Here is an 18,352-nt window from a genome sequence, read left to right as displayed (position 1 = left end):
GTATTTGCTGTGAAGAAGTCTTGAAAATACTGTGTTGAGCATGGTCAACACCAAATAGATCAGTACAGAATTTTGTAGCTATAATCCTATGCTAGTTTTGTTATAAGAAAGCAAGAATTATAACTAGGTAAAAGCAAAGTATAAACTACATTAGTGCAGGATGATTGCACAAAAAAATCCCTGTATTCTGTATAAAGTGATTACTTCATGTTATGACACTAGGAACAATACTGGCAAATATATCTTCTTTTCCGAGTCTCAGGAAAAAAAAAAAAGAAAAAAAAAAAAAGGTGTTTCCTCTACCCAGGATAAGTATTTTTCACTAGCTTTCCATAACAAGCCTATGGAGAGAGACTTCGACAATTGTTGAAAGTGAATCCACTTCAGAAGCGGAAGCTACAAGGTCTCCTACAACAGCATTGGCAAATTTCACCAAAAAAAACCTGAACCAAACACCAACGCAAAATCCAACAGAAGTCACGGACTTGTACACTCTTCATTTGATTTCTCTTGTTTCTTGTCCCACACCAGTTAAGTTTGTATGATATACAGTTATTAATTTAAATTCATTTACTTCCCAGGGTTGCTTTAACTTTCACAGATTTCAGCATGTGATGGAGCTTTTCTTGAATATCTTCTACGTAGGTGGATTTGATAGAAGGATAAGTTTAGTTTGCAATGTCACATATCTGTGTTTTTCTGCACCAGAGTAAGGTACATTAAACAATGACAAACTCATTAACACCTAAATATGGAGTTGCTTATTTGGTTTATGTCTCATTGTGTTAGTGAGAATTTCATTTTGCATGGCAGCATGAGGAAAACAGAAGCAATCTCTTCACAAAGAACACTGTGGTCATGTCTTACAGATTCAGAATGCCAGCTTGCCATAGCTCTCTTCTTCACGTAGAAGTTAGAGAACCATATCGTCTTGGCACTTGAGTATTTTTCTGCTGCATTTGGACACTTTCTGTGGGGCACATCTACTGGAAACTCTGCCTCTTGCATGATCTTAGATCAGCTTATTCCTGTGCAATAAGCATTAAGTGACAGAAAAGCTTGTCTTGTGCGTAACACCTAGAAGGACTTCCAGAACTGCTCATGTATTTTACTCCAGAGTCAATTAAAACTAACAGAAATAATCTAAGGAGCATGATCCAGAAGTGGAGCCTTCCTGTTTTTCAGCATACAAATCATAAGACTACAGAGACAGGCATCCGCTTGTCTGCAAAAGCGCAGGACCAGAAGGAAAGCAATTGTGCTCGTACACAATAAGCCAATTTCAACTTACCTTTCATACTGATGGTTCTGTCTTCTGCTTAGACGCGGGTTCAGGTTCCTTGAGGTTGAGAACAGTCTGTTGTCCTTCTTTCTTGACATGAGGCAATAGAAGATGCTACCCTACCTCCACACTCAGACCTTGAGTCAGGACTGATAGGTCTGTATAGGCACACCTAGTAAATCAAGAGATGTCTTTGAATGACAGAAAAGGTTTGGCTGGAAGGGACATCTGGAGGCCATCAAGCTGAACAATTGCTTGCTCAAAGCCAGGCTAACTTCAAACTTCAGTCAGTTGCTCAGGCACTCCAGATGAATTTTGAGTATCTCCAAGGATGGAGGCTGCCCAGGCATTCTGGACAACATGTACCAGTGCTAAGCCATTCTTGCAGTGAAAGATTTTCCTTTCACGTATTTGGAATTTCTCTCACTGCAACTTGTGACCATTGCCACCTGCCCTTTTATTATACATCTCCAAGAAACTCTACATCATCTCCATAACCCCTCCTTGGGGGTGCAGTTAAATCTCCTTTTAGTGTCTTCTCCATCCTGAACAAACCCAGTTCCCTCAGCTCCTGCTTGTATATCATGTGCTCTGGCCTCAATAGCTTTCATAGCCTCCACTAAACTTGAGCGGGTATGTCAATTATGTCAGTAAACTTGAGCAGGTATGCCACAGGTCCAAATGACTGCAATGAGTTTAGGATCAGAGTCGTAGTTACCAGATCATAGACAGTCTTAGGTGAGAGACAGATGATACGCCCATAGAAAAAGTCCGGCCAGCAGTTCTAAATGCTTATAATTTTTAAGTAAAATAGGAAAAATTATAGTCTTGAATTAAAAGGTAAATGTAGTTCCCAGACATTTTCTTGGCTCAAGAGCCCAGTCTCACTAAAAGCACCGTAGAAGTGAAGAGTACTGGTTGACAGAAACATTGTTTGATACATGATTAGTGAGTTTAAAAGCTGTCACTATCACCATCTCACAGATGAATAGTGAGTCTTGGTGTATTCTAGACTTACCTGTTCCTGATATATAATACAAGTAACTAGATATTTTCTTTTTAATCACACATCTGCACAGAGTTTATAAAAATCAGATTTTAGCTCTCTACTTGCTGGAGGATAACAGCCCACGTTTAGACTAAAGTTGATACTCCTTTGTATCCTGATACAATTCAAAACATTAACATTACAGGCCAAAGCCATTCATCTACAAAGGATTAATCTACAACACTAATCCACAAAGGATGAGAGTTCTAACTCTTCACAAGGCAATCTGTCCTCTCAGCTTGTGGTCTCAGGCAAAAACTACCTAGATATCTGCTCAGAGGCCTAAAACTCAAGCAGACTGCCTGCATGAATCAGGCGCTGAAAGATCCAACTGAGATCAAGACAGCATGTTTTAAATTACAGTCTGTGTAATTAGGCACAGTAAAGGCAACCTTCTCTTCTGGAGAAAGACCTGTTAATTACTTTGCTGTCTGCCTTCTGCTGCCATTTCTTGTCCTGAAGGACAAGCTGCCCTTTAACTCTTTCTCTTCCACCTGCTCAGACTAAGAGCCTATTTCCACTTTGGAAAGAGGGACCGATATCTACTCATCCCCTCCCCAAATCCCAATATTCAATTAGGAACATACCCTTGATATTTTTTAAGCCCAAAACAGCACTATGCATTGGGTAACCATTAAGATTTGATTAATTAAAGTTGCAGAAATTAGAAGTATAATCTGATACAAAATTAATGCAAAGCGTTCTCAGGATACCAGCTTTAATTAACTTTACTGGAGAATTTTCACTGGTCGAATTCTCATCAGATTCTACCCATACAGTCAAAAATATTTAATTTCTCAAGAGAAGATGAGGATTTGCATATTTAACTTCTAAATTTGCAAGAACACCCATTCTTTGGCCTTGAGCTTAATGATAGCTGAAAGAAATACTGCTATGTATTTTGCTACTAACACATACACATATTCTGCCTGGTAAAGTGTTACACATACATCTTACCTACAAGCTGAGTAGCATACTACAGGAGGCAGAACAATGATCTCCATGATAAACTGTCACACAAGAGAAAGCCTCAGGAATACAGAACAAGCAGGCACTGGAATAAGATCTTATTTTAAAATCAGGTTTTGAAGTAGCAAAATAGAAAAGTAGTAAGAATTTCCATCTGTTAGCAGCATTTGGAAAAAATTACATCATAATGCCTTTTTGCAGTGAGGTTTCCTCATTAGTATATTTCAGTTATGAGCTTTTAAGGCCTTTGAGTGAGTTTGTTTTTACAATATTAATTTATAGAAAAAGCTAGGGAAAAAAAGCAATAGATGTATATAGTACATGGTCTAGAGTACAGAGCTGACCTTCACATCTGTCCTTTGAGAGAAAACAAAAAGAATCAGGAGGGGTACAAGAACAGAGTGAGCTAGAACTGCTGGAGGCTGAAGATAAAAGGATTCTACAAAGGCAACCCTCATACAGAGTTCTGGCCACAGCGCTGAAAAACAAGTAGTTTATAAATTGAGGGGGTGGGGGCTGTTGTTTTGTATTTTTAAAAGCTGCCTCTCAGAGTCTTCTCAAAAAGATCTTCCTCATTCTAATTGGTGACCTTTTCTTGCAATTCTTCATCTCGTGTTTCTTATGCTATTTTCAATAATTAATTTGAAAGACCCAGTCAGCATCCTCTGACTGCAACTTATACAAGAGGTTCTCTTCATGCTACTAGGTAACATGCATGCGGCACAGCTGGCAGTCTGCTGTTTTCACAGCAGTCAAGTCTTCATTATATCTACTACAAGAGAAGCAGGGAAGATAATGTGACATCAAGAACCCCTCTTGATTTTTTGGTAACGTGCTGATCTCTAGAAGAATTGTACCCTGTTGTACATGGAACAAGAAGCTGTAATGGAGAACAGTCTGTACCAAAGTTCAAGATGCAAAAGGACAAATAAAAAAGTTCATATTGTCCAGTACAAACAAAGTAGAAAGAACCAAGATACACAATGTAATCACAAGGAATTAATGAAGTGTAAAACATTTAAATGAGGCAAACAAAGTGATGAGTCACATGGAAAGAAACTGAAACGCCCAGTTTCAGTGTTTCAACAGTTTCATAGTTTTCCATCAAGAAAGCGATCATTTTGGTGGATTTAATACATAAATTTGCAATGAAGACAGATGCATTGCATATAAACAGCCGAAAAAGCACTAATCATACAGGTCTTTATTTTTGAGTTTTATTTTGAGAAAAAGACTGAATGTTTGTGTATCAAAGTAAGTTACCAATAGGAAAACAAATTTGGAAGCTGTATGAAATCATGTTGCTCTCCAGATATTCACAGCTCTATTAGAGCACTTCTGAATTCTGTTTCTACTTTCTACTGTAGGGAAAACTTCCCTCTTACTTTTCTTTCTTGATGTGTGGGGAGGTCAGGGAGGAGAGAGAGACAAGGGAACACCCACAAATATTGCAGAGACTGAGCAAGAAAGGCAAAACCAGATATTCATCATCATACAGATACTTGTTGATATTTTCTAAGCAGGTAAGACTCTTGGAGCTACTCCATCTTTTAAAAATCTTTTCACAGTGACCCTAGAAGCAGCTGCTTATGGTCTGGGCCAGTACTGATCTAAACACTACCGTGAACTTGCTGGGGAACATTCATTACACCTATATGACAGGTACAAAAATGTTCCACTGGGTAAGACATAGACATGAACTTCATACATCATATGTTTTCCTGTAACTCTATTACTGTGTTGCCTGGTATCTCAAACTAACTAGCAAGACTGGCAGGTAACATACAAGACGTATTTGAGATGGCAGACATGAAATAGCATTAACTTCAGTTTTCACCGAGTCAAATACGCTATTAAGCCTATTTCCTTTAGCCAAACTTGTAACCTCCAAAATATTTAAAGCCAGCATGTCAAGGTCTCTTTGACAGGATCTTTTTTTTATTAACCATCAGTGATTTCCATTAATTATAATCCTGTCCTTCAAAGCTATAAGTAAAACGAATATCGCTTTTTCTACTGTTTTGCCTGTGAGTCATATCAGATCACTAGACCTTGCTAACTAAATCATTATATTTATCCTTTTTGATAAAAGGCCTTATATTAGCTTTCTTTTGACTCCTCTACTTTCCTTGCTTTTCCAAATTATCCAAGCAAAGTGTACAGGAACATGGAAGAAGAAATGGTGGACAGTTTGATTTGAATTTGGGTGGCACTATTTTTTTTTTTTGAGCAAGTTTTACCCAACAATGTTGGACAAACAAATTCCACTCTTTTTGGTAGCTTATGTAAGTATAGTTACAGAAACAGACTAGCAAATTGGTCACAGATGTCATTAGAAGAGTAGATGGGCGCCATAGAAGTTCCACAGAAATAAATGGACTTCAAAGGCTTGTAGAAAAGTCTCCCAAGGCAATAAAAATTCTTTCTTGCCTATGTCTTCTCCTAAGAAGCTTGAGGAAGAAGTCAAAATTATTTCAGTTATATGAATTATCTTGTCAGAAGGGCACTTTAAATAGTAAAGACTACAAATGACAAGTTGGTAAACTACTTTCTGAAATGGGTTATTTGAAGTAAAACCATTTTAGCTCCCTCAAAGCACCTGGCAGAACGTTTGTGTGTTGAGACAAGCCTCACATATAAGAATGTACTTTTCCTTCTGCTTCAGATAAATGAGAAAGCACCAAGGACATCCTCTTCCAAGCAATTGTGAAAACAGAAATTACTTCCAAAACAGGTATTCTCATCAGAAGGCTAGGGCTAAGCCGTACTGTCTGAGAGATTCTGCTGGAGCTGCTCCAGCAAATAAAAGGGCTGGAGTATTGCTCAGTGCAGGCAGAAGAGTAGCTTCTGTCATTTTGAGATGAGAAGAAACTCCAAGAAGGCTTGCCTGTAGCAAGCAAAGCAGCAAAACATGCCAGTCAGTGAGACTGAGAGATCCTCGTTACGTTAAAGTTGCATGTTTCATGAGTACTTTGCAGACTTGTAATGATTAAATGTCAGGATGAGATCTAGACATTCCCGTTTTCTGCATCACCATTCCAGTTTCCATGGAAGGGATGTGCACTTGTGCACAGTCCAAGTAGGTGTGCTGTGGACAACCCAAGTGCAGATAGTGAGGCACTCAGCGTGGCATTTTAGAGCTTATTCCAGTCTTAAGTTTATTCCTCTTGTGTTCAGAGACAAAAGGATTTTCAGAGGACAACAAAGGATCCTTCAGGAGTAACTGATAATTGTCAGATATAGTTCCTTGCAGATTTCCCAGGTGACGCCAAGCAAAAAGCCAGAATGTGTTCCACGTGAAGCTCTCTAAGCAGTCAGTAAAACAGGGAAGCAGAGACACAAACAGGAAGTGACCTATGTTCTGCTTTGGTTCAGTTTTGAACAGTAGAGTGCTTGAAGGAAGACGACCTGAATTAACTTGTGAATAGTTAGCTCTTTCAGTTAACAGACAAGCCAGCATTCAGCAAGGCCTTGCATGCAATCTTCTTTATTTATAGAAGCACATGGATACTGACTTCATCTATGTTGCACTCTTAGATGTCATTCATGCCACCTTAAATAACCAACAATTCTGATCGAATATGTCTAAAGCCACACGCAAGGGTAGGAGAGAAGAGACCCTTTTCAGGGACAGCTGATTATGGGGAGATACATAATAGCCACTTCAACAACTTTTCTTTACTCTGTCCTTAATAGGCTTCTTCATCACTCTTTATACTTAATCACTTGTAAACTGAAGACCTCTGATTCAATGCTTTCAGTAGCTGAAATGATTTGAAGAATCTTCTCTTCTGATTCCCATTTTACATGTTAACTTCCCACAATTAATGCTGCTTTCTTCAGCTTGCTTTTAGCTTTCAAGGGCTGCTCCTGCATGGAAAAAACCCTTATGCTTTGCTATTTAATCCTACTGAATCTTTTCATGCTTCCCTGAATACTTTCTCATTTAGTGCTACATCAGCTGCGCTGAACATAAGCAGCCTCCATGTCAAGTGTAAGACTAGCTTTAAATCAGCTGGCTAGTTGGAGAGAAAAGTAGGAACCTGAAAGAAAAAAAACAAAAAAAAACCAAAACAACCCAACACAGAAGCATTCTTTCCTTAGTTTGCAAGAATTCTTTATTGCCAAACTATAAGATAAAAGCACCTGACAACTCCTCAAATACATACACATGCAGGGTGTAAAAAAAAAAAAAAAAAAAAAAAAAAAAAAAAAAAAAAAAAGAGAGAGAGGAAAAGTTCAGAGCAGAGATCACAGCTACCTTTACTTTTTGGTTACTCAAATTTTGCTATTAATAATCTTTATAAAAGGAATTATTACTTCCCTCATACTGGTATTGCACTCATTAGTTCCACAGAGAAGGTACTCTGTGTGGAGAAGGAGGTAAAAACTTACCCATTGGACAAACAACTGACATATCAACATTAATATTTGTATGCAGCTAAGAAGTTTAAGTGCTATTTTAAGACTTACCCAGAAAGACCCTCACTAGATGCAGCCTGACATTATTCTGGTGACAGTTAATTCCTATTTATGTTATCCTTTCCAACCTGTCCATAATTATGTCCTTACTTACATAAGAACCTCTTAAAAGAGACAACTCTTGGTGAAAATAAAAGTCCAGTATTTTGTCCACTGCTATCAGAATGTTAATTACTTTTATCAATTACCACTACACAGGGAGAATCAAGAAAATGGAGGTGCTAAACTGTGACTTTTCTTGGATGTTCACATCTCAACACAAAATTAACACATGTAGAGAGTAAAGCCACGGAATGCCTCTACAACTGTTACTATGAAAGCCATGATACTCCAAATTATTTCTGTATATCTGCCTTTCTTGACAAGGCATTCAAATGCGTTCAGAGAATCGAGATAATTTAGAACACTTCACTGGAATTACTTCTGTCTGAGCAGAACAAGAATACTTCAGAAAGGAAGATGGAAAATTGAAATTTCTTCAACAGAACAAACAGCAGATATGATTAAGTAAGTGTTCAAGAAGAGTGTCACAGAAGGAATATCAGTTGAAAGACAGATCTCCCAGGACGCAGGGAAAGCTTCTACTGTTTTCATCGGTCTGAACAGAGAAAACCCAGACAAATTAGCTGAAAATCCGCCCTGCCTCAACAGTGACCACACCAAGGGAATGTCAGGTAAACTAAAAGGCTTCTTCTAATAGGATAATTTATTTTTTAAACAACATTCAAATTACCTACTGGGAAACGGCACCTAACCCACACCAATTCCCACACCAAATTTTAGACTCGTTTGGAAGAACAAGTTGAGACAAGCCAAAAGTGTACCAAAATTTTTGGCAACAGTCAACAGTCCTATATGAAACTGTTCTAGTGCTCAGCAGTATTCACGGACACCGTTTAACGTAAAGCAAAGACTGCAACTTTGAACCTGCTGATACCTGTTCCATACTAAAAAAAAAAAAAAAAACAAAAAAAACAAAAAACCACACACCCTCAAAACCCCCTTACTTGTCACAAAAATTCATGCAAGAATAGAATTATGAAAGAAGGTGTTGAAGATCAGCCACGAGAGGAGAGTGTAATGAATCACTACTGAGCACGGAGACACAGGCAACTGCTGCTCTCAGGAGGAGCTGGACAGAAGAGCTTACTTGCCAAAAGCATGCCTAGACACCAAAATGAGGTGCTTAGGTGCTGCCTAAGGCTCAAAGAAAACACAATATTCAGTAATTGGCTCAAATGACACAGCCTGGAAAGCAAAGCAGGGGAAATTTGGAATGTTCTTGTCACTTTTTCCTCCCACTGCAGTAGGAAATGAATGCAACACACCACCACAGGAAGATAGGCAGTCATTTGGATGCTGAAGTTTTGCTGAACAGTGCCGAAGTCTGCTTTCTAGAATTCTGCCTTGTAATTTGCTTAAGGTATGCAATCTCTTAGTTCCAAATAAATGCTTGAGAGACTAGTGAAGAACACATTTAGAAAATACTGTGCTAGCAAGACAGACCCAACTATAATCTCAAAAATTTTACTTCTTGACAAAATTCAGTAAAAAACCCCACCAAACTTACAAAACTTGAAAAGGAATATCAGTGCCTGGCTTAGCCATGCCAAGGTGGCAAGAGGAAAACAGAAGAACAGAAATGCTAACAAAGAGTGTACTTGGAGGATCTAGTAAACTTACATGAAATACATTTGCACGGTGTGTTGTCCCACTAGAAACACTGCTTAAGAAGCAGAGCTACAGTCCATAACAGATGAGCGGCCTTCAAAAATTGCTTCTATGAGGCACAAAGGTGATAGCAAAGAGAATTTTCTGCTTGGAAGGAAATAGCACGGTTCAGCGTGCTGCAGCAGTCATCAGAAATCAGTACCTTTTTCTGGAGATTAACATAAATAACTCTCTGATCTGCAGTCTTATCAGCTATACAATTGTGGGAAAACAACATTTAAATAACAGCTTTCACCCTTTACTTGCAAATGTTGTCAATGAAGATGGCAAGTGCTTCATGATAAAGGGTGCTACATAAATAATACATTTCCCCAGTACCTGAGAAAAAGAGGGTAACAGAAATGCTTCTTCTTGCTCTTTGGTCTGTATAGCAATTACATAAATGTGCAGAGTGTACAACTGAAAAGTGTCTTCTTCTAGAATGACAATTAGCTAATGCGTCATACCATGCAAAATATCTTCATGCAATTCCTTCCTTATGTGCTAATGAAATCATTCCCCAGTATTAGCTTTCTATATATTAAAAGCCTATTGTTACATGAACATATAATGAATACCAGAGTATCAGTGAGGAAGTGAGGTTACATGCTTAAATTTCTTATACAGTATCTGTGTTTCTCTGAGTGTATCGCTATCGTGTTCATCTTCTATAAATACCCATTCAAACTGTACTTGTTCTGGAGATGCGCTGTGCACATGTTGTGGACGGGTGAAGGCTTTGCACCTGTTTTTTTACCACTTACCAATTTTTTTACTTTTGTAAAATTAAAGAGAATATTGCCATTCCCTCAGTCAGGCCCTAGTAGTACCACATTAGATATAGATACAAAAATTACACTCTGAAAGGACACATAACGGTAGTGGCATTACTTTTGCCCACTGCCACTCAGAGTGAATGACACTGGCATTATACAGTTCTTTACTACCTCATAATATTGTAGCTGCCATTCAACAGATCAACACCTGAACTCCCTGCAGGCAAATAAACACATTAAAAAAAAAAGTGCTCAACAAGGCCTCTAGCTATTCAGGATAACTTAGAGGACTCCCTGTTCAGGATAAATATTCTGCTTGGAAAAGGTTTTGGTGTTTAAGAACTGAATGAAAACATTAGTAGCCTGTGCATAAACAAATACATGATAGAAAGGGCTTACTTCACTGACAAAAAGCTGTCATTTCCTTAGGCTTTTAAGGCATGCTGTCAACAATTTTTATAAGCTATGTCTCTTTCTCAAGTCATACAGCTTCTATAGTCATGCATACTCCATTCACATCTCTTATCACGCTTTGACTCCATGAGACTTTACAAATAACAGTTACTTAAAATGCACTAGTCTATTAACAAAAAAAAGCCCAAACTAAAAATAGTGTTTTACATTATGCCTGCGTTTTAGAGGCTAAAATTTTTTCACATGCTCCAATTCTTATATGCATCAACAAATCTTTTATTTTCTGCTTGCCGTGTCTGAGCTCACAAACATTAGCCCAAGTCAGTAAAGATGCCATCATCCCACTATTTTAAAACACAAAACAAAGGAAGGGTTTACGGCTGAATCTGTCTTGCTCTATAAGACTACATACTACAGTTTGTTCTTTCTTACGTTTAAAATACAAATTTTTTATATCCAACTATCAACTTCTATGTCTCTTGCTAATGGCACCAGTTCCTTCCAGTCTCACTGCAAACATATTATTGTACTGATCCTACAATAAAAATGAACGTAACAGGGACACAAGAGATCAATCCAAATGAAACGTGTAATTAGTAACGGGAAGAAATATACATAGTAAAGAAACTGGGAAAGGAATGGAACAGAGATAGAAATTATCATGCTACTAAACAGAGTTCCTAAATTCTGACCGCTGCACATCAGAAGTAAGTTTGCAGGAAGTATATAAAAAAAGTGACAACAAATAAATTGGATATGGAACAGACTCTATATATCCAGAAGGAGTAAATAGACCAAGACGATTCTGTTCTTGAGGAAAAAGAGAACGTGACAGATACGCAATACCATGACTTGTGAGAAACTGAAAAGGGAACAACAGTTTAACTTTTCTCATATCACAAGAATTAAAGGGGCCCCCAACTGAATCGTTAGACAACAAACTTTAAGGCAAAATAAAGGGACTGACTTCCTTACACTCCACATGCATTGAATCATATAACTATGAAAAGATACTGTGGAAACTGAGAATATAAATCAGATCAACCAAACACACTCTGTGAGGACGCGATGCCCCCTGTGATAAATGTAATTGTGCAAACACTACTTTATGCTTAAAGAACTCCTAATCAATGCCGAGGACCAAACACTGGGAGATTGTATCACAAGATGATTACTCCATTTAATTTAGGCATTACGACTTTAAGCATTCTTTACTGGAATTTTGCCAGTGGTCTTATTTTAATAGCACGTTTATATTCTTGCGGGCTACATCTATAACAATATGCCACACAGGTTTTCTGAATAAAAAGAGTTTTTATCTATCCTGTACAGTTTGAACAGGCATCTGACAGTCACCATTCTAGTGTGAACAACTATTTTTTAATTTACTAGCTATACTAAACCCAACCAATGCCATGTGTCATGCATCACAGGAAAAAAAAAGTCTTTATATATATTTATAAAAAAAGAATTAAAAATCACACACGCAAAAAAAGACACTCACCTTAAGTTCCCAAGAGCTTTTGCTAAACTTAAGACACACGTTTCATTCTTTTTTTGTGATATATATTTTTTGCAGCGTATAATAGTGCTCTCTTGGAATTCACTAGCAATACAGAGATATCAAGAACTTTCTGTATGGCAAGTAAGCACCTTGGGAAGTTTGAAAGTAGCAGAGCTTATCCTGATTTCCTTTTTAAACTTACATCTCAGTAAAGTGAGAATGATAGTGAACTGCTACTTAACATCAAGAATTTTTCTTGGTCCACTTAAGGATGGATGATTTCGAAGTAGAAACATATTTTTAATTACTACTTTGACCAGGTTAGTAAAAAAAAAAATAAAAATTCAGACAAATCTAGAGAGTTACAGACCAGAAATTATTAGGCAGAACTGCAGAAATTCTCCGAAAGCAAAGTTGAGATTCCAAGTCACACAAAGAAAACAGGAAACTGATGGAACATTTGTTTACCTAAATTTAGTTTAGTTAGTTTAGAAGTGACTTTTCCATGAAAAAAAAGGCAAAAAAAAAAAAGTATTAGGAGACACTCTTGATCAAGGCTCAAGTTCCGCTATTGTTTATTTTCCCTGGCTTTGAAGTGTGAAAACTCTGCTTTTGAGCCTTGGCCTGAAGGAGTTGACATCAACTGAGTTCAAGACTTCTGAGTGCAAAGAATGTGTGCACTCATACTTTTTGCAGTTCTTGAGGTTCATCAGCTATCCAAATAGCAGTAGTCACTTCCACAGAACACCTTTACAGGATTCACTGACAGCTTTCTCATTAAGCTCCAGCTCATTTCTCCATCTATGAAGTTTACCTCTCTCCTACCTATGAATAATCAACAAGTTCAGTAGAGATGCTGAACAGGAAACAATTTAAGGCTGCTGCTGAAGTAATAATATCCTTTACCAATAAGATCCACAGTATTTTAAGTGAGTTTTAACATGTGCTATAAACAGCATCATGGAAGGACCATTAATAAGCATCTGTGCTATTTTAAAACAACAGGTGGTGAAATCGTTTCTCCACAGTTACGTGCTCACCATATGTGTAAATGGAAATTCTGTAGGAGTTAGAAGGCAAATGAGTGAATAGTTAGAAAATATATATTATGTAATATATATAATTATATAGATATATTAAGAGGTATATGATCTCATTAAAGCTGCAGCACATTTTACAGGCTAGCTAACAGATGCCAAGATAACTTTGATATACCTTTGGGTCTTTTGGAATAGTTGATAGAACAAAGATGTGACAAAAAAAACCCCAAACAAACAAAGTAAGAGAAACTAAAATTGTAGGTTGGAGTTAGACCTATTTGCGTATCACATCTGATGAATCACTAGGACATTAGTGTAGTAAGGGATGCATAATTGGGCAAAGGCCAGACAATTGCTTTACAGTACTTCTGAACACAGGGCAGGTTAAGTTGCCCGAGAGTCCTTTAAAAGCAAAGAACAACAGTGTAGCCAATATTAAAACTCATTTTAGTAAAGGTTAGAAAACAAAACAAATTCTACTAGAGAGAACTAATCTACACCCTGACTGACACGGAAATTGTTACACTGCAGCTTTTCTGCAGAGTATATGTTTTATACTTGGTTTACCCAGGGAAGAACGGCAGAGAGACCCTGGAATCATTTCACCACTGCAGAAATGCGACCAGCTCACAAATGCAACCAGCTCAGAAATGCAGCTTATCTTAAGTATGTTAGGGAAGACAAAAATCACTATCATATGTTATTGGTTGTACCGTAATAACTAAAGGAAGAAAAATGAAATTATTTTATCTGGCATTTAGCTAGAACATTTGCACCAACTCTATGAGGGAGTCCACTTTGTGTTACCTTCTCCTCCAATATGTTTATATTTAAAGATAGGGACATATACTGGAAACATACAGTTCTTGTACAATCAGATCCCTTTTTTTATAATGGTGTTTTAACAGAGTCATTTTGTAGGAGCATGCAATACGAAAACTTACTTTAAACTAACCTCTCAGTGCATCGTGTAACTAATACATGGAAATGGAATCATGCTTGTGTTGCTGTCACGTGCAGTCCTCTTGAAGAGAAAGGCGTTAAATCAGCTTGCTTTTGCAAGAAGCATACATGAACTCTGCACTTCTATCTCCATATTTCAGATATTAAACTCAGGGGCTGACTTACTTGATTAGGTCTAATTAAAGATAAAAAGATACTTACCGCTTGCCTTGTTCCCATCACTAATACATTACACGTGGATAAAACTCTTAGTTCTCCTTAACAACTGCTACCTTTGCAGTTGACTGCCCCTACACATAAAGAAAGATCTTCTATTGACAATAATTAAAGAGTCCAACGTGAAATCTATTTGCATAGTAGGAGACTAAGTTTATGGCTGGCATTTATTTCTCAGACAGAAATTTTTTCTCACCTAGAAATGTTAGCTACTGCACGTAAAGGGCATGCATTTGGAAAAGCGTCAATACATTCATTCTTCAAAAGAAAAAAATGGTATCACTACTGTTAAAATACTATTGATTGCTTGCACATTCCAAAGTACAGTCTTAAATTCACTGTATAATATCAGTCCACTCACACTCTGCTCAAGCCTTCCTTTAAGGAATTCTTAATTTGCGGAAACTAATCCAACTCAAAGCCTGGTAACAACAGAACCGAAAGAGTCACACGCTTGCTCTGGAACGTGGTTATTTCAGTTAGTTCAAACAGCACTTAGAAACATCAGCTTTAATATATTTTGTATTATTATGAGAACGTTTAACTGAACTGTTTCATTTCAGCCCTTGGAAAGGATCACAAGTGAAATCAAACCTCTGCAACTTCAAGTGCATTCAAGGTTACTGGGTTTTCCAGTTTGTTCTCCCAAGGAAACAAGCCTTATGCAAATATACCCATCAGGCCCCCACTCATAAATTTGGTCAAATGAACCTGCTGGTTCAAAGGCTGACCGTGGCCTAGAAATCTCAAAGATAATTAAGCTCTTACAAATTTGAAGAGCTAACCCAGATGAAGAGTTCCAAAATAGCAGACCCTCTGAGGAAAAGGCAGCTAAATCTCAGCTGCTACCCAGCCTGTGTGGCATTACCCAGCTGGCCAACTAGGCTGTTCTTCCAGTCAGCAGGGCTGTTGCCCCAGATTAACCACAATAAAGATGCTTTTCTTTGCTTGGCAGAGGTATGGAAGTTACTGTAACAGAAGGAGGAAGAGAAGATCTGGGAGAGAAGTCTGTATGAAGTAGATTTACATCAGTTACACTAGTGAACTAAATTCACACTGATAATTAGATATACTTTTTTTTAATGCAAGAGTGCATGTGCACATGTCCATTTTACATGATTACACCATCTGTCTTAGAAGCACACATAAAAACAAAAGCAATTCAAGTTTTCAGTGTCAAACCAATCAGATGTACGTTCTCATCTACAAAATGCTCTTGGTCAACTACTCCATCATCCCTGACACCACATTATTATAAAAAATGTTAACTAACAGTCTTTTGAAACATTATTTAGGTTCGCCAGGAAGCACAAACAGCTAAATTTACTGCACTAATGTTGTGTGAACATTAGTTAGTACTCATACTACCCTGTACTTACAAGAACAAAGTGGGAGACCATTACTCGATGCTCTCTTCAGTGAGGAAATTGACTTTATATAGAGTAGGTGGACTAATATGAGAAGTATCTGAACTCAACTACCTGGTTTCTTTTTCCAGCCACAAGCAGTTAGAGAAGAAATCAGCAAATGACTACAACATTGTAACTGCTGAGACAGCCAACCTTGCTCTTTTCTAGACAGGAAAAAACAGTAGAGATGTCATAACTCAGACTCCCAAAAGACACAGGTTTGATGGAATGAGATATATTTTTTTTCTACTTTGAAATGCATACATTGGCAGTGCCATGGAGTGCTTAAAAGGATCAAGCTTATACAGGGTCATAGTTAATGACTGTTCTTCAGAGCAAAGATTTGTCTGTTGAACTGATTTCTCACACTGCAATTCACGAGCCACTCTTTGTTTCAGCCCTGTGAAGCCTCAATTGTCTTTTATACACATTTCCTGTCTCTATATCCATCATTCGCCTTCTGCATACCCAGCAACAGCACTGGGGCACAAACATGTATTTAAACATCTTCCCAGAAATAACAACAACAGACCAAGCAACTGGCTGTTACCTCCTGTCATGTCCTCAAACCAGGACACCTGCCCAAGTATTACTTCTATCACACTAGTGCCATGACTAGAGGCTTCAACCACAACTGGAGATCCCTCAACTGCATGAGCTGCTCTGTGAACACAGAGGATAACAGGATGCTTCAAGATGAACGTATAAGTAAATAGACATTGAATAAAATAACCTTCAGCTTCCAACATCCCGCTTTCTTTTTTCATTAAAAGCAGATTAATACCCTATCCTTTTCTTCCCAGAGGCACAATCGCTGTTTTCACTTCCAAACCAAACCACATAGAGCCATTAACCACTACTACATGCAGATAGTGCTCATTCTAATGATCTGCCTCTGCACACCAACCCTAGCCTCCTGTATTGACATGCCTGCTTTAGCGCAACCTTTTTTAAAGCAGAACAAAGAAAAACATAAAACCAAAAATCACCAACATATCAAACAAAGGCCAGACAGACTTTTCACTTCTACTCAATTCCAAAAGACTGTTCATCTAATGTTAACACCTGTATATGTACCACAAACAGCGTGCAACACCAATGACCAAGCTACAATGCTGCCATGTACTTGTTTTTTCACTCTGAAGGCAATATGATGGATGAGCAACTCACTAATTCTTCCATTTAGCAAACAAAGGCATTTGAATTTTGCTATTTTGCTTGTCAAACCTTGTGCTAGATGACAAAAATGGAAAAAGGAAAAAACCGCAAGCATAAGTCCCCCCAAAAGTCAACAGAATCCATTTTGGTATAAGGGCTGGTTCTCCAACTTCTACACTCCCCTTAGTTTCCTGTGAAGCGACTCCCAAATCCAGGAAGGTAAAGAAGACAACATCCTTTTTTTGATTCTGTTCCCCTGAAAACCTTCTGCCCTAAGATGTCTTCCCCGTCACTTGAGGGAGGCACATCGGACTGGAGAGCGCAGCAGGAAGCCCGGGGCGCAGTCCCGCACCTGTCGCAGTGCTCCACGCTCCTTTCCCGCCTTCGCGCCCGTCCTGCGCCACGCCGCAGACAAAAATGCCCCTCCACGCGTGTCAATCCCTCCTGGCACGGGTAAAGAAGGCAGCCCGGGCTGCCAAGCAGCCAGCTGGCTGCGAGCCACCGCACATCCTGGCAATGAGAGATAAAAACGCAACGCTGTGGCGCTTCTGAGAGGGCAGCCTTTCTGCTTTTGGAGGAAACCGCGGGAGGAGGAAGCTACATGCCCGAGCACGGCTCCAGACTCTGCCTGCGCACACGCAGCACGGCGCCTGTTCCCCGGGCCACCAGCCCGGCCTTCCCCGGGAACCGGGCGAGCAGAGGCAGGCGGCTCGCAGCGGCGGCGTCGCGGCACCCCCACCGGGCAGCGCCGCAGCCTCCGCCGCCCGCCCCCTCACACACCTCCGGCAGCTCCCGCTCACCTTTCCAGCGACCGGCTCAGCGCATCTTCCTCCCTCCCTCCCCGCAGCGGCTGCTGGTGGCGGCCCAGATCCCCTGGGCCCAGCGGAGCGGAGGTGCCCGGCGCTGCCCCTCCCTCAGCCGGCGGCAGCTCCCGCTCTCGCTTCACCCCCACATCCCGCCGCCGGCGGCGGTGGCGGCAGCAGCTGCTGCTCCTAAATTCACGGCGCTCCGTCGGCATGAAGTCATCCTCCCCGCCCCCTTCCCCGGTCCGCCGCACTCCGCTCCCGCCGCGGAGGGGGAGACGGCCCCTTCCTCCCGGCCGCCCGAGCGCTGCGGGGCCCTGGCGCTCCCCCCTCCACCCGAGGGGCCGCCACTCCTGCCGTACTACACACACCCCGCTGCCCGGGAGGGCTGCGAGGGGCGCCGCGGTCCCCCGGCGGCGCGGCGGCGGGTCGGGGGTCCCTCCCCGGGCACGGCGGCAGGATGGGCCGCTCCGCCTCCGCTCCAGCCTTCCCCTCACGGGAGTCCCCCCTCGGCGGGTGGTGGGGTGCGCGACGTTCCCGCCCAACGGCCGCTGTCAACCGCCGCCCCCGGTGGCCGG

At 40.0% G+C, this 18,352-nt stretch overlaps 1 protein-coding gene across 2 annotated transcripts in view; it reads right to left on the bottom strand.

The window, feature by feature from the left end:
- The window catches only part of PKIA (cAMP-dependent protein kinase inhibitor alpha), a 41,465-nt gene extending 23,525 nt beyond the window's left edge, over positions 1-17,940 (bottom strand). The window contains exon 1 of one of the 2 annotated variants that reach the window (XM_074577311.1): positions 17,772-17,940. The gene's annotated coding sequence lies outside the window, so the exon portion shown is untranslated. Of the gene's footprint in view, positions 1-17,323; positions 17,476-17,771 lie in introns of those variants that run through there. The other variant, XM_074577312.1, reaches the window with a different exon arrangement.
- Between the last annotated feature and the right edge of the window lie 412 nt (positions 17,941-18,352).

Source organism: Larus michahellis, chromosome 2, assembly GCF_964199755.1.
Source record: "Larus michahellis chromosome 2, bLarMic1.1, whole genome shotgun sequence".
Taxonomy (NCBI): domain Eukaryota; kingdom Metazoa; phylum Chordata; class Aves; order Charadriiformes; family Laridae; genus Larus; species Larus michahellis.
Note: the sequence above shows the minus strand (reverse complement) of the source record. Positions and strands in the feature narration are given on the sequence as shown.